Raw genomic sequence first — 10139 nt, forward strand, 5'->3', positions numbered from 1 at the left:
GCATTTTAGAAATGTTGAAAGAAATTGCTTTGGAACTTGATTTTTCAGCGGAGAATTGGCCTTGAAGCAGCAGCTCAGGGGAATCCACAGCTTGAGTGTTTTTTCCTTAACGTTTCAGTCAGTCTGTGTGGATCTTATAATATATTTATTTTGAACAGGTTTAGGAGATAATAAAAATGAATCCTTGCAACACGCCTTCCTCATTAAAACCATCAACAGGAAAGGCAACATTTCATAAGCAGATTCATACATTCAGCTTCTGCAAAATACAAACCTCGCCACTTTAAGCCGCTCTTTGATTTATTGCTAACTCCACGCTGAGCCGCCAGGATTTGAACCCGGCACTTTGACGGTGAAGAGGCTGAGTAAACGGTAAACTTAAACTGACTGTGGTCCAGACTGATAGAGCAGCTGTTCTGGAATTTCTTTAGATCGGGTCATTATGAGATGCTTTTTGGGATCTTTTAGCCTGCTTCATGTCGTCTGACGGGTTCTTTTTAAATGGTTCCTCAGTTCTACCAGCTGGGTAGTAATAAGAGTTGAGGTTGAATTCAGCTTTCCAAACCATGCGGTCACACCCAGGTAATTAACTGACAAGGTGGGTGATCATATTTTCATATACTGTAGGTATGAAAATATTTTGTATTTATTGAGGTTCTCCTTGCCTGATTTCAAAATTTGATTTATGATCTTAAACATAAGTGTCACGAAAAATCCACATTTCACATCACGCTCCATATTTGCCTCTTTAATGAAGAAGACTTTTTAAAAAATAAAAAATAAAAAACAGGCAAAATGCAGGAACTTTTAGACCCTGGTCAGATTATCTAATAATTCAGATAAAATGAGTTTATAGAGATCCTGAAAAAAGGGCTGCATCAACAGATTAGTGCCAAATGTACGAAGGGATGCAGGAATATCTGGCATTAAGAAGATGGTTTGTGATGTTTGTTTAAAGGTGAATGTCTTTATTGTCATTGCACAGTAAATAAAACTGAAAGTGCATGAGCACTAATAACACAGATAATTAAAAACATACTAATCCACAGCAATAAGTAACTAAAACAGCAAACACTCATTAAAGGTAAAGGTCAAATGAGGAAAGTCCACTACTGCCGTTATTAAAAAAGGAAAAGCAAACAGAACAGGAGCCTTTTAGTAACCTGGAAAACAGCCACTGCAGAAAAGCATCACAAAGACAAACTTGAATGTTTTATTCTCCTTGGACCTTTTATATAAGAGCCCATGCAAAAATAATAATAAAATAGAACCATCTGGTAGATCAAAAAAATGAGAAAGAAATGTTCCTTTTGTCAGAAGCTGCTGATTCTACCTGATCAGTCTTGCTGTGGTTTATAGAGCTGATAGAATATAAAACCAGCTCGCCCTCACCGACTGTAAATGTCCTGCAGGGACTCGAGAGTACAATAAATTAGACTTACTCTGTTCTCCCCTGATTTGCATTCAAACCGCCGTTCCGCTCAGATCAGTTCTGAGTCTTTTTTGCAGTAAGCATGCATACATTAAAACTTCCCCGTCAAAAAGCAGAATTCGCCTGAGGCGCCGGTCCGTAGCCTCAGTGTCGGCCCAGATGAACGTGGGCGGAGCTTCATGTGAGCGTTAGCTGCCCGGGTTGATAACCACAGAGTCTGAGGTCCTGTTCTAACCGGAGGGGGGGGGGGGGGGGGGGGGGGGCAGAGACGACGGGGCCAACAGGAGACGAGACAGACACGGCTTCGCTTTACTGAATCCCTCCATCCCAGCAGTCGACGGCGAGGCATATGCTCACGGCTGGTTAGCATGAGACGGTTCGCACACGCCAGCCTGCTGGTTTTGTCCCGCTATGACAGCAGAGCGGCTGCCGTTCCTCTTTTCCTGACAGCCTGATCGGTTGTGTTGTTAACAAACAGCTTGCCTCTAAAGTTGTGCGCGTCTTGATCCGGCCGGGCTGAACGCCTCCATGGCGTGAGCACAAAGAGCGAGTCGGTGAGTCACCAGATGCAGCGCCGCCATCTCTGGGCGCGTTAGTCATCTCAGGAGTCAGGGAACGTAAATCAGGAAGGGATGTCTTCTCTGTGACATCATCCAGAGAAGACGGCTCACCCGCTACTACCATCTAATGTAGAACAGATTACTAGATCAATGTGAGCTTCTGTGCTTTTTTGTTTCTCTTGTTGTGTCTCTGCTCTGTCTTCTGTAACCCCAGTCGGTCGAGGCAGATGACCGTTCATACTGAGCCCGGTTCTGCCGGAGGTTTTTCCTTCCCGTTAATGGGGAGTTTTTCTTCCCACTGTCGCTTCATGCTTGCTCAGTATGAGGGATTGCTGCAAAGCCATGTACAATGCAGATGACTCTTCCTGTGGCTCTACGGTTCCCCAGGAGTGAATGCTGCTTGTCGGGACTTTGATGCAATCAACTGGTTTCCTTATATAGGACATTTTTGACCAATCTGTATAATCTGACCCAATCTGTATAATATGATTGAACTTGACTTTGTAAAGTGCCTTGAGATGACATGTTTCATGATTTGGCGCTATATAAATAAAATTGAATTGAATTGAATTGAATAAAAAGGTTCCCACAGAACCAGTTTGGGTCCTGTCTCTATCACCTCATGGAGGCCTGGCACATGTTGCTGCTGGTCGGCTGTGAAGGACAGAGAGGCAGAAACGTTTCTGAACCTCAGATTTCTTGGTCAGTGACGTGTCCCAACAAACCAGGTGATGTGGTCAGGTGTGGGGGTGTCGGTTCAAAGACGAGCAGCTGCATTTTGGACCAGCTGAAGGCGATTGAGGGATAAAGACCGGACGACATTGTGAGAATGGATCCTGGATGTGATGAAGGCACGGCAGGCCTTCTCCAGAAAACGTTTATTTTTGGTCAGAAGACCTAAACGGTAAAAGCTTTTGTCAATTTGCTTGTAGAGAATTTGAAATCTTTGTCAAATATTATTCCCAACTTCTTTACAAAATGGTTTCATACGTGATCCTGGTGATTGCAGAAGCTCTGAATGTTTAATAAACTGTAGAGCAAGAAATCAGAGAAACTCGTCTAACTTCACAGTTCATTGTCTAAAAAGTGCATTTTCTGCTGGGAAACTGATTAACGTTCATAAAAACCATAAAACCTCCAAGGTTTTATGGTTTTTCTTTAAGCCTGTAGGGCAGATTTTAAAAATGTCCCCCATATTTGTTGGGTAAGACCAGTTTCTGAAAGATTATTGTTTTATTAATGTCATTAATTTTATATAATCAGCTGAACAGCATTTTTTTTCTTTTACTTTGTCTTGTTGCATTGAAGTGCTCTGTGTTTAACCTGCATTGTTTATGACAGGGTCTGCAGCCTGTGGCTCTTTACATCTTCAGCTTTGGCTCTTAAAAACTTGAAAATGGTCATTGTTTCTAAATGTAAAGGTAATTTAAAATTACAAGCTATAGGATGCATTTAGTACTGCAATATATGCATAACATTTCCAGAAAGAAAGAATTTAATGGTGTGTAGAATATTTTTCTATAGATAAATTAATCATTTTCTTCTCAGTAGGTTGCAAACGACTTGCTTTTTCATAATTTTGATGCCATTTGTTATAAAAATCAAATGTCCAAATGAAGAAAATGCATTTAACCTAAATATAAAAATACTGTTGGTTAAATCATAAAAAATGTTGATCGTTAACTTAAAAAAATTAAACTAATTTCCTATAGTATACTATAAAAACAAGCTCTTGTTTCAAAAGAGATGTGTAACCTTTGTGGCTCTAAACAAAGTTAGTTTAGCTGAACCGAGGGCAGAAATGGCTCTTTAGACTGTAAAGGTTGCTGAGCTCTGGTCTATGGAGATAAAGGGGTGAATCATGTCCTGCATCACAGTTCTTTCCATAAATTTCTCTGAAATGACTGATTGCTGGCAGCGTGTTCAGAGATGAAGCTACTGGCTACGGACCCGAGAAGCAGAACCTAGATGGTACCAGGGGTTGGATTTTCTGATCCTGGTCTCCAGTAACAAAGGCAGCTTTCAGATTCTTACATTCTAAAAAATGTTTCACCACACGTTTTACAAAGCTTGTGCATTTAATATTGACATAAACACATTTTTTCAGTATTTGAAAGACTGTTCAGTCTGCAAGCTGGCATAAGGCTGATGGTATGAACACACGCTGCAGCCTCAGCTTCATGCAGACGGAGGGAAGATGAAGACATATTTGTAATGTTGGATTTACCTTAAAGAATAAATAAAAAGGAATGAATTGACTGCATTAAGATGCTACAGAGGAATAAACAAAACATTTTCACGTTGCATCTGACCAAAGTCTCAAAAGTCAACCTACTTGTTACGGCCGCAGTCAGTCCTGGCCGCATTTTCCTTGTAGGGTTCAAGAGACAGGCCTTCTGCAGGTGGGATGCATTTACCTGATTGGTGCTCTGCTGCTTTAAAGCTGCAATGCATGAAGCAAAGGGGGGGCCCTCTCTTCCTGCTCTCCCTCCTCAGAACCCCGTTTGGTTTGGTTTGGTTTGGTTTGTAGCTTAGCTTATGGTTGGGTTTGTTAGGTTTGTTTTGCATTTGCTTATTTCTGGTTAGTTATGGGTTTTGCATTAATCCATTTTGGTTTCTTATTTCAAGTATTCCCTCTTCAGGTTTTATTTATTTAGGATAAATTTAATAAATTAAATTTTAATTTAACCAGAACATCTCTGTGTGGTCTCCTTTTAATGGTGTCCCACCAAACGAGCCTGGTGGACGTAACACTGCTGTATGCCTTTGCATCTTTTACAAACACACACAGACTCGTACATCCAGCTCATTTTCACCAAGTTCCTCCGAGCAGGGAAACGGCTCCCTCTGCATCCTTGCTGTCAGTCTAAGTTCAAACCTTTGCTCTAATTAATTCCCTTCACAGCGAAGAGTGAAGTGAAGCCAGCAGGGAGAGAAGTGTCTGCCCCAAGAAGTTTAATAACAGGAAGACAGAATATATTCGCTTTGGCCTCGACAGCACAGAGAAACGCAGCTTTCACAGCACAAAGACCAATATTATTATTGTTATTATTATTATTATTCCTTCATTTGTACAGGAATTCTCATTGAGACACCATCAGTGCAGATTAACCATCTGCAATGACGCAGCAGTTGTCATTCAGCAGAGCGAGTTGTGTTACAGGATGCATCATGAAGCCATAAATAATTTATTTACATCCTTACATCTACAACCCTGCAGCTTTATTGATTTGGATTAATGGGACCAAAAGAAAGACAGGAGAGGAAAGTAAACAGCACAAGAAGAAACATGAATAAAACAGCATGTCGTTCACGTAAAACAATCCGGAGCAATTTAAAGGGAACAAAAGGAGATGTTTCAGGCGTGGTTGTGTCAAAGACGAGGAAAGAGAGAAATGAGCCGTTTGCACACATGCTAGCATTTTTACTCCATTACAGCGAACCTTTACAGTAAGCTGGAAAAGTCTCAGGTTAGGTTTCTGTCAGGTGATTCTCCAACTATCGAATACTTTGTGTCTCTACTTTGCTACAATTATTTAAAACCAAGAGGAACATCTAGAGGAAAATATAAAGTAGAAAATAATTTCTGATGGGGCGCGTCAGTTCAAAAGTACCTTTTGAAAATAAAATTTAAGCAATTAATAAGACACTTTTCCTTATGCCCACATTCCTGTATTAAAATGTTTTTATTGGTCTTATTATTTTATTCTTAAATGCTGTTTTCATTCATTGTAAGCAGAAATCATATTTTAGAGAAATAAAGGAAAGTACAATTATATAAGTCGCACTTTTCAGTAACAAAACGACTCAAAGTGCTTGAAAACATCCGTCTGTGTGCAATTAATCGATATAATGGGTTGTACTTAAGATAAGATAAGATAGGGCTTTATTGATCTCACGGTGGAGACTTTTTACACATCGGCTTAATAAACAAAAAGAAAGGTGCCAAAAGGAGGAAGTCTGCCCGTGTACCGTACCTGGATCTGTTCGACTCTGCCCTTAGATTCTGTTTTGGACTTTCCTGCACTTCTGATCACCTGGTTTTTTGACTATGGACTCTTTATCTACTACGAGCTCTGTCTTGTCCTGCCTATTATTCTGTCTGCCTGCAACCCGTTCCCTATCCTCAATAAATCCTCTTAAATCTTAACACCGGCGAACAAGTTATCTTGTTCTATAACACTTTAAATGTTTCTCTCTATAGCACCAATTCATTTCATGTCATCCCAAGGCACTTCACAAGTAGATTAAATTTAATCACGCTGACAGGTTGATAAAAAGTTTTCTAAGGGAATCAAACGCCACACCTGAGCAGGTAGGTATTCAAAAACAGGACAGAGACTGAGAGCTGATTGGCTGTTATTTCCTGATAATCAGGAGTCCCAGTTCAGTCATTTTGGTAACATTTAATGACGTTGTTCATAATTCCTCCTGGGACTGATTAATGGTGATTCATAGCCAAAAAACAAACTTATTGTTTCACAACACACTGTTCCTTTAAAAGCTTTGAGATTTCTTTCCCTCGTTATTTTCTACAATGAGCGCATTCTGTTGGACGGCAAACAGAGGAAACTTGGTTCAAACATCCCAGAGACAGAAAAGAGACAGACAGCATTACACGGTGTGCTCTTATTCCTTCAGGGTGCAAAGAGAACGACATCCACCCTGCTGAGGTCTCACTGAGCCTTTAATCAGACTTCCATCACACGCTGAGTTACCATCCTCCTCTGTTTATTTCCCTTTTCTTTATTTAACCCTCTCCTGTCTTCCTTTGTGTTCCTTTGCTCTAAACATGACATGAAGAGGCCTTTTGCTAAATTACACCAAACCTGCAACCATGGTTCACCTCATGCTGACGGCCAGAGCCTGTCTAAGATCCAAAAAAAGGGAAGCAGGAGGAAATGCCTACAATGTTCCAGCAGGGTAACAGAAACCTTAGCAAGCGATCATCATCTTTGATCCAGATCAACAAGATTAATGCTGCAGAAAAGCTGCTGAACTGATGAAGAACCAACCAACAAGAAAACGCTTTATTGACTTTTAGTTCACAGGATTTCCGGTGTTTCATAATCCTCTTCCCGTTTTTTTCCTAATCCCTTTATTCTTATTCACAAAACAAATTAGATCCTGTTTCTTCTTCCTGACAAACAAGTAAACATCTTGGAGAAAAACGTGTAGAGTGCAGTAATTGGCTCATAGCTGGATCATTTTTCTTCATGTTCTCCAACAAAAACAGGTGATGTAACCAAGTAGAACCTGCCCATGCTGAATCATTTGTTGGGATTTCTGTTTCAGGCGGAGATCACCCCGTCTTTCCAAAACGTCTCACATTTGAAACAAGCTGCGTAGAAAACATGTGTGAATGTCACACCGAGCTCCTCCGAATGTGTGATTTGCAACATTTCACTTTGGAGAGGAAAATATGATATAGTCGTACCCACCGCCCCCTCGCCTGGTCAGGCTTCTGCTCCTGAATTTGTCACTCATCATGACGAGCTGTCTGGAAATGTCTCGCCTGGGGGAAAAGAAACAAGCATCTGTTGGAGCAGCGGAAGAAAAGATAAGAAGTGAGTCATTTCAGAAACAGAACCTGAGGTTTGCTGTTGCATTTTCAGCGCCTTGATCTCCTACATCTCGGACCACGTCTACAATGAAGACAACTTGTGATCATGCTTCAGCAAATGAGCTTCGAAACACAAGCTTTACAGCCGGGTTACATTTTTACTTCCCTTTCTTATGTTTTTTCCCCCTGAGGTAAATTAAATATGTATTAAAAACATCGGCAGACAGAACAGAAATGACCCCTGGAGTTTGACAGCGCTGATCTACAGGGGCGGAGCTAGAGGAGGGCTGGGGGGGGGGGGGGGGGGGGGGGGGGATGGACCCCCTTAAATCTGATTGGCCCCACTGGTTGATCAGAAAAAAACAGGTGATCAGAAGTGCTGGAAAGTCCAAAACAGAATCTAAGGGCAGAGCCGAAGAACAGATCCAGGTACGGTACACAGGCAGACTTCAGGCTAAACACGGTCAGGCTGACTCGGTGGTCAGAATAAAAGGTCGGTACACAAGCAGGCTAACAGGCTGGACGAGGACATGCAGGCACGATCAGGCACACAGGTAAACAGTCAGGAAAATCAGGTTCTGGGATCAGGCTAGCTCAGAATCTCCAAAGGCAATTTGGGTCCATATTGACAGGTCAGACAGAAAATGTGAAACCTGGATAAAACTCACAGAGTGACTTGTAATGATCTGGCACTGATGACTGGTCTGAAGGCTGGTTAAATACTAACAGATGCAGGTGGATCAGGTGAGTGCTAATGAGAACTGGGCGGAGCTAAGCAGGTGTGTGACATGAGCGATCAGATCAGGCATCAGTGCCGAGATCATGACTCTATACCGTACGTAAAATTAGAGTACAAACAAAGTATCAATCAAAAACTGAAGAAAGAGTTGCAGAAACGATGAGATGTGGGAAAATAGGAAAATGGTTTTATAGGATTTAAAAAGGCAGGAAACGGCGAAAAGATTTCAGCCGACTATAAATATACCTCATTATACTTTTTAAAATACAAAAAGTATAATAAAGGGAGTTATGGCCACTGTGGGGAGGATGAAACAGTAGAATTTATTTTATTATATAGGACATTTTTGAGCAATCTGTATAATCTGAATGAATTTGACTTTGTAAAGTGCTTTGAGATGACATGTTTCATGAATTGGCGCTATATAAATAAAATTTAATTGAATATTGTTGTGTCTGAAATATAAGCAAGAAAGAGGATTTATGCTATAATTTGACAACATTAAAGTTTAACATTATAAGCACATTGTAAATTAATAGAATTTGAGTAGTTTTATATACATATGTATCGAGGGAAAATTGTTTTGATCATATCTATTTTGAAAAAAATATTGTATTTATTTCAATACAATTGTTTTCGTTTTGATCATACATTTGGGTTGAAATTACTTTTTTGATTAAATAACAAAGACAAATTTGTACTGTAAATTCACAGCAACGTATCCTGTAGACAGTGACGTGCGGTCAGGGGAGGCAGGTGAGGCAGTGCCTCACCAGCCATCATGGAAAGAAAGAAAATATATAATCATAAATTAATTTAAATTGTTATATTCATCCGGTGGTTTGTACTAAAAATATTTATTTTTCATGTAGCTTCACCAATTTCGATTTTTATTTGTTCAAAATCGCTGAATTTTCTTATTTTCTCATTCAAATGCTCGGAAGTGATGCCGGTGAGGCAGCAGCGAGCTCTGCCTCACCTTGGATTGCGCAACCCCTGGCTCTGCGCTGGCTGCTAAGCGGAGAGAGCATGTTGCTGTACGGCGTCAATAAAATGGTTTAAACAAATTTAATATGTGAACTTATTTCCAATAATTTAGCTTATGTATAGAATGTACAGTGCTTTTTGTCACCAACTGTGTTTGTGTAACGTGTTTCGTGTAATGAGCGATTATAAACGGCAGAGAACAGGTTCGAGGTGAGGCAGGCAGTTCTCTTGCCTCATGGCAGGGGGCGCTCAAGATCCCAGACGTTCGTCTTGCTCACTCCTCAACTGCCGAGTAAGTGACAGCAAGCTAGGCTAAACGATTCGGGAAGCAAGTCAAGTGCAGCGATAGATTATAATAGAGATAGTGATTTTTTTCCTCTCTTGCATTCATCCCTCAAAAACGGTGAGGGATGAATGCAAATCTCCTGGACAGCTTCTCAACTTTTTGGCCGAGAAGGATCTTGCTGTAACTGTTCCTGAGGCGACAAAGTTGCTCCAGCTCGTGCTCACGGTGCCAGCTACTACAGCGTCAGTGGAGTGGTCATTCTCAGCCCTGAAGAGACTGAAAACATACAGCAGGAACAGGACGGATCAAGGAAGGCTTTCTTCCCTGGCAGTGATCTCCATTGAGACAGAGAGACTTTTAAAACTGAAGAAGATAAAGAGGACTTCTATCGCAAAGTGACGGAAGTTTTTGTGCAGAAGGAGCAACGCATGGACTTCATTTATAAGTAAAGGTAAGACAGTAATACAATTTATTTTGTTTTGTTTTTTAAGGAAATGTGTGTTTTGTGAGCTACAGTTTGTATGTGTAAGGATGCAGAAGTGAAACATAACCTGTAAACTGCTGTCAATCTA

At 40.7% G+C, this 10139-nt stretch overlaps 1 long non-coding RNA gene across 1 annotated transcript; it reads right to left on the minus strand.

Moving 5' to 3' along the window:
- Window positions 1-6914: 6914 nt before the first annotated feature.
- LOC110368564 lies at window positions 6915-7729 on the minus strand. Its single transcript, XR_002428190.2, has 3 exons — window positions 7583-7729; window positions 7434-7507; window positions 6915-7333 (listed from the first exon to the last, which is right to left on the minus strand). It is a non-coding gene; the product is annotated as an uncharacterized LOC110368564 (long non-coding RNA).
- Between the last annotated feature and the right edge of the window lie 2410 nt (window positions 7730-10139).

This window comes from Fundulus heteroclitus, chromosome 2, assembly GCF_011125445.2.
Source record: "Fundulus heteroclitus isolate FHET01 chromosome 2, MU-UCD_Fhet_4.1, whole genome shotgun sequence".
Lineage (NCBI taxonomy): Eukaryota > Metazoa > Chordata > Actinopteri > Cyprinodontiformes > Fundulidae > Fundulus > Fundulus heteroclitus.